Genomic DNA, 6,570 nt, shown 5'->3' on the forward strand with positions numbered 1-6,570 from the left:
ACAGGATCTCACAATCATAATCCTTCACCACATCTAACCATCTCCTCTGACGCATATTCAGATTTGGTTGATCCATCAAGTACTTCAGACTCTTGTGGTCTGTGTATATGGTACACCGAACCCCATAAAGATAGTGTCGCCAGATCTTGAGGGCAAACACCACAACCCCCAATTCCAGGTCGTGGGTGGGATATCTCGACTCATGAGACTTCAGTTGCCTCAAAGCATATGATATAACGTGTCCCCTCTGCATAAGCACCACCCCTAATCCAGATATAGATGCATCACAGTATACCACAAAATCCTCCATCCCTTCCGGGAGTGCAAGCACCGGGGCCTCACACAATTTCTGACGAAGGATCTCGAATGAGGACTGCTGCTTCGGACCCCATGAAAATGCAACACCCTTCCGGGTCATCTTGGTAAGTGGCACAACGATCTTGGATAAATCCTTGATAAACCTTCGATAATAGCCGGCCAATCCCAGAAAGCTCCTGATCTCAGTGGGCGATCTCGACACTTCCCATCTCATCACCGCCTCAATCTTGGCCGGATCGACCAATATCCCTTTCTGGCTAACAAGGTGCCCTAGGAACTGGACCTCTCGTAACCAGAAATCACACTTGGAGAATTTGGCATACAGCCTTTCCGATCTCAATACTCCAAGAATCTCCCTCAAATGTTCCTCATGCTGCTCCCTAGACCTCGAATATACCAAAATATCATCAATGAATACGATCACCGACCGATTTAGCATCGGCCTGCACACCATGTTCATAAGATCCATGAACACAGCTAGGGCATTGGTGAGCCCAAAAGGCATCACCACAAACTCATAATGTCCATAAAGAGTTCTGAATGCAGTCTTCTGAATATCTTCATCCCGAACCCTCATTTGATGATAACCCGACCTAAAGTCTATCTTGCGAGAACCAAGATGTCCCATGTAATTGATCGAACAGATCATCAATCCTAGGTAATGGATACCGGTTTTTAACCGTAAACTTGTTCAACTCCCGGTAATTGATACACATCCGGTGTGAACCATCATTTTTCTTGACAAGAAGAATCGGTGCTCCCAAGGTGATCTACTCGGACGAATAAACCCCTTTCCCAATAGCTCCTGAAGTTGTGAGGATAACTCCTGCATTTCTGGTGGAGTAGGCGATAAGGCGCCTTGGCGATGGGCGCTGCTCCCTGAACCAGATCGATACGAAACTCCACTTGCCTTTCCAGAGGCACACTTGATAGTTCTTTGGGAAACACATCCGAAAACTCGCACACTATTGGAACCTCGTCAACCGAGTTTGGCCTCCCCGCGGCCACTCGTGTGTCCATCACATAGGCTATGAATCCACTGCAGCCCTGCTGCAAACTCTGCCTTGCCCTAGTAACCGAACAAAACGCTGACCCACACCGGGTCCCCTCGCCATACACAGTAAGCACTCCCCCACTAGGGTCTCATATAGTCACCAGCTGTCTCTCATAGTCAATGACTGCCCCAAACTTACTCAACCAGTCCATGCCCACGATGACACAGACATCTCCTATCGCTATAGGAACCAAATCTATAAAGAACTTGACACCAAAAATCTCGAGCACACATCCTCGAATCACATTATTGGCGTATACCACTTTCTCATCCGCTATGGAAACCCTCAGGGGTCGACTCATCACCTCCCGATTAATACCGATGTGCTGGCTAAAAGCCAAAGATACAAAAGACCGACTCGTACCCGAGTCAAATAATACCAAAGCAGGTACATAATTCACATGAAAAGTACCTACACATATCATAATATAAGCACAATATCTCAGCATAAAAGTAAATACACGAAAGAATACATACCAGCCACGACATCGGGCGCCACGCGGACCTCCTCCGCAGTCAACTGAAAAGCTCTCCCACGAGCCTTCGGAGCCTCAGCTTTCACCGGCCGAGTCTCGGTAACCCTAGTAGTAAGCGCAGATCCCTGGTGAAGCTGAGGACACTCAGCCTTCCGATGGCCGGTCTGGTTGCAATGAAAGCAAACCATAAATCCCTTAGGGCAATCCCTAGCGATGTGCCCCTCCTTGCCATACTTGTAGTAAGCACCTGATCGACATGCCCCCTCATGACCCTTGCTGCACTTTTCGCAAGTGCGGCCCTTCTGACCTCCCGTCCTCGGATCGCCGGACTTGGTACGCTTGGCTACCGGCTGAGACTGAGTCGTCTGCCGAGCCACCCGCTGAGACTCGGCCTCCTCCCTGGCCTGAGTCTCCAACTCGATCTCTCTCTTCCTGGAGCTCAACAAAGGTATGGTATGATGAGTTCGATACGAACTCCCGAATGTCCCTCCTAAGTACACCCAAATATCGACACATCCGAGCCTGCTCAGTGGATACCTGCTCAGGGCAGAACATCGCCTTCTCTTGAAACTTCCAGGTGATCACAATAACCGAATCATTACCCTGCTTGAGGGTCAAGAACTCCTGAACCAACTGTTCCCTCTCCACCAAGGGAACATACTCGTCTCTGAACATAGAAGTGTTGGATTAATGTCTAAGTCCATAACTATAATTCGTAAGACTTGACCCGACCCGGCATGGTCCATTTGGGTTGCATACCATCATGCACTTGGATAGACTATAATGAGAGAAATAAGACACTTATGGTTATTAATATATTATAAGTTCTAGTATATTAATAATAAGAATAATAAGATTATTTAATTAGTATTGATCAAGAATTAATCTAGGATTAATTAAGTGATCAAAAGAAGACTAATTAAATATATGGGTTGATTGTGTAAACCATCCATACTTATATAGTGGGCTAATGCTCCATGGATAATCAAGTTGGGCTAAAACCCATAGGATGGTCCATGGATGCTCCATGGTGTATTTGAACCCATGGATCCAAGGAAATGGAAAGCCATGACAATTAAGGATTTACCCTAATTGTAACACTATATAAAGATCTTATTCTTGACAAAATCGGCCACTAGTATCACACTAAAAAGTGAAGAAGAGGGCTAGCCGATTTCATGAAGTGTAGAACTCTCTCAAGTTATTCTAAGTGTTTTGATGATTGTGATTCCATTTGAGGCTTCCACACTATTGGGGCTAGGTACTCAAGCTTCACGAAGACTTTCTACATCAAAGAGGTATGTATTCTATCTTGTTACACTCATTGTTTTGTATGCTAGATTAGGATAATACCTTGGATGTTCTTATTTGCATGTATAATAGAGAAAACATAGATCCAAGGTATTTAGGGTTGCATGTACACTTAGGACTGTTAGAATGATCAAAACCCAACAGTGGTATCAGAGCCTAGGCTTGTTTTCTTGTTATACCTGCAATAGAAGCTGAAAAAACGAATTTGTTGCTGTCTGATCATCAGACTCGGTGAGTCCATCAGGAGACTCGGCGATTCCATGCCTAAAATGTGATCAATTCGATCCAACTCGCCGAGTTGGTTCATGCACTCGACGAGTTGGACCCCCAGACGACATATTTTCGAGGTTTTTGGGTAGAAATGGACTTGGAACATTACCCTAAGTTGTTTTTGAACTTATAAACTTGTATTTTAATGTGGTAATGTTCATGCTAATCCATTTTCAAAGATAATTGTCAATAGATTCATGTTTTGTATTAGTTTAAGGTTTAGACTAATTACATGAAGAAGTTTGATATGAATTATCTTGTTCTTATGAGTTGCTTAGATTAATAGAAAAAGTTAATTGAAATAGTTACTTTCAATCCATTTTAATCTAAGAGTTGAGTATAAAATGTGTTTGTGTAACTTGTCCTCAAGTTACATGAAGAGTCACATTAAAGACTCATAAAACTCATAAAAGTTGGTAATGGTTACAAAATGAAGAGTCTTGTGTCATTGAATATTTTTTTTATGACTCCATAACTTGTCCTCAAGTTATGGAAGTTCAAGAGTCACTTCATTAAAGAGTAAAAGTGTAACCTTAATTAATTCCATAAGTTATAAAAATAAAGAAAAGTTAATTCTTTTATTAGTTTAAAGTCTTCCATAAGTTATGGAACTTGAAGAGTTTTGGATTAAAACTACTTTAAACACATAAGTTATGGAATTAATTAGTTTTGAATAGTTTCAAAACTTTCCCTCAAGTTTTGGAATTTGTAAAGTTTTCTCTTATGAATGCTTTAATTCCAAGTTAGCCCTTAGAATTTTTAAAAGTTAAAATTCAACCCTTATACTATTTATAACATTAATGGTTAATTATATATATATATATATATATATATATATATATATATATATATATCTATATATATATATATATATATATATATATATATATATATATATATGTATGTATAAGAACAAGTCGTTTTACCGTTAGTAGGCTTCATTCACGAAGCCGGTCTATAAGGTGGGTATAAGGTTGTTGCCTATAAAATGGCGTCTTAATGGGTGTCTACTCTCACCCACCGCTTGCTTGACTGGTGGAGGGTCGTTAGCCGAACGGGTAGGACAATGACTTTAAATTCTCATTAAAAGTATAATGAATATTATAAAGTAACTAAATATTTTTTATTTAATTCCCAATCTTAGTTACTTTAGGAAAAATGTGAATTTGATGCTAGCCCATGGAATTCACACTTTGTACCTTACCAAGTCGTTGGTGTAGCGTGTGTGGTTAACCGGCACACTAACTTGGACTAGTAAGGATCACGAAGGGTGACTTAATGTTTGTCATAGATCAATGGAGCGTGTGTGGTTAACCGGCACATTGATTGGGTGATAATATTAAGGGTACCAAGTGAATTGGTATGGTTATTCACACCTTGTTTTGTGATCCTCGGCATCCCAGTCACAAAATTTGAGAGGGCACACTTGAGATTGAAACATGCCATTGAAAAAGTTCAATGAATCTCAAAAGATCTAAGAATTTCAAATCCAATTAAAACCTAATAAATCATTTCGTTTATCTTGGTGGAAATTGGTGAATCGTCATTCACCTACCTTCAAATATTTTATAGCTTGGATTACGGCATACCTCTTCTAAGTTATAAAATAGTTTGTTGGGTCCTAGCCTTAATATTTCATATTGGGTGTCATATTAAGGACTTTAAAATCAACTATCTTGAATATCTCCCAAAAGATGTCTAGTTTAGACATTTATGATCTTCCCAAATCTCTTGAAACAAGCTTTCCTAAATGAAGATGATGTCCCTTGGAAATCATACTTCATTCACCTCCTCCAATTATTTTCCCTAACCCACAAGTTCTTGAAAAGTTTAAGATCACTCAAGCCCTATTGGCAAGGTAAGGTCTAGGTGTGGTCACATCTTAGAGATGTAGTCACATATTGACAAGCCGAGAGAGTTGGGTGTCAAAGTCTTGAGAAAGTTGGTGGTTCAATCACTTTCTAAGTCACATAGTGAGTTCCTTTGGGACACCTATGAAACAGACTATGACAAGACCCTTAATGATCTTATCTATTTGTTAAGATCAACTTCCTCAAAACTTGATGGACAATGACAATAGTGACACATGAAATCCAGAAAAGCATTCTCTTCCCAATGGAAAGGGAGCGGCCATAGTCAACTCGGTTGAACAAATGGTAAAGAGAAAAGCTAAAGTCTGTGATAGTCCCGTGTATCCTTATCAAAGGGTCCATATGTTTATATTGCCAAAGAAAGGGGCATTGGTTGCAGAGCTGCCATAATTTACCTAAGGATGTTAAAGTCGATAAGTCTGACTCTACTTCAGGTAAAGTCCACTATCTAACTCTGCTAGGTTTCTATTCTGAGATTCTTGATACATGATGTGACTGGGTCACATGGTGATGTTTTAAGAATCAAAGGAAAAGTGAAGAAACTTAAAGAAAGAATATGCTGAATCTGATCGCGTAGATGGATTTCTATCGCATAGTTTGGAGATCGGATTCTTGAGCTACTTCTTAGGAGTTATGAGATGTTGCTTAGGAATAGATAACAACAAGTTTTTCATATGGATTGTAAGGATAAGTTTTTCCGCTAAGTTTTTAAAATAAAAGAAAATTTTTGATTTTATTTATTTTGAAATATCCTTACAATGGAATTTGAGGAAAAAGTGTTGTTTATAAGATTCCATTAATAGCAAGAGTGGAAATATGAAATTGATTCTTTCATTTGTGGTAATGTCTAAATTTTCCAAATAAGGAAAGATTCTCATCACCCAAGTTTCATTTGGACCAGAACTTGGAATCATGCAAGTGGTATAGCATGATGAATGAGAATTTTCAAGTATTGGAAAATTAAGACTAATTACTTGTTCACATGGATGTGTGAGTCAAGTAATGGACTAAGGGATCGAGTACATAGTCTTGTGCACTGATTAAGTCCACCACAAAAGATTGACAAGACTATTCGTCATAGTTTACTGAAGCTCAGTAAATAGGATTATACTTACAAGCTTAAGTGTAACTCTGAGACATTGGAAAAAGGTTCCAATGTATGGCAGAGCGAATAAGAAGAATCAAATTAGGTAGAAGGATAAAAGTTTCTCAAATCTGAAAAGATGGGAGAGTACTTTAGTATCAGTTTTTATGATCATCTTAATGATTT

Source organism: Lactuca saligna, chromosome 9 (assembly GCF_052625555.1).
Source record: "Lactuca saligna cultivar CGN05327 chromosome 9, ASM5262555v1, whole genome shotgun sequence".
Lineage (NCBI taxonomy): Eukaryota > Viridiplantae > Streptophyta > Magnoliopsida > Asterales > Asteraceae > Lactuca > Lactuca saligna.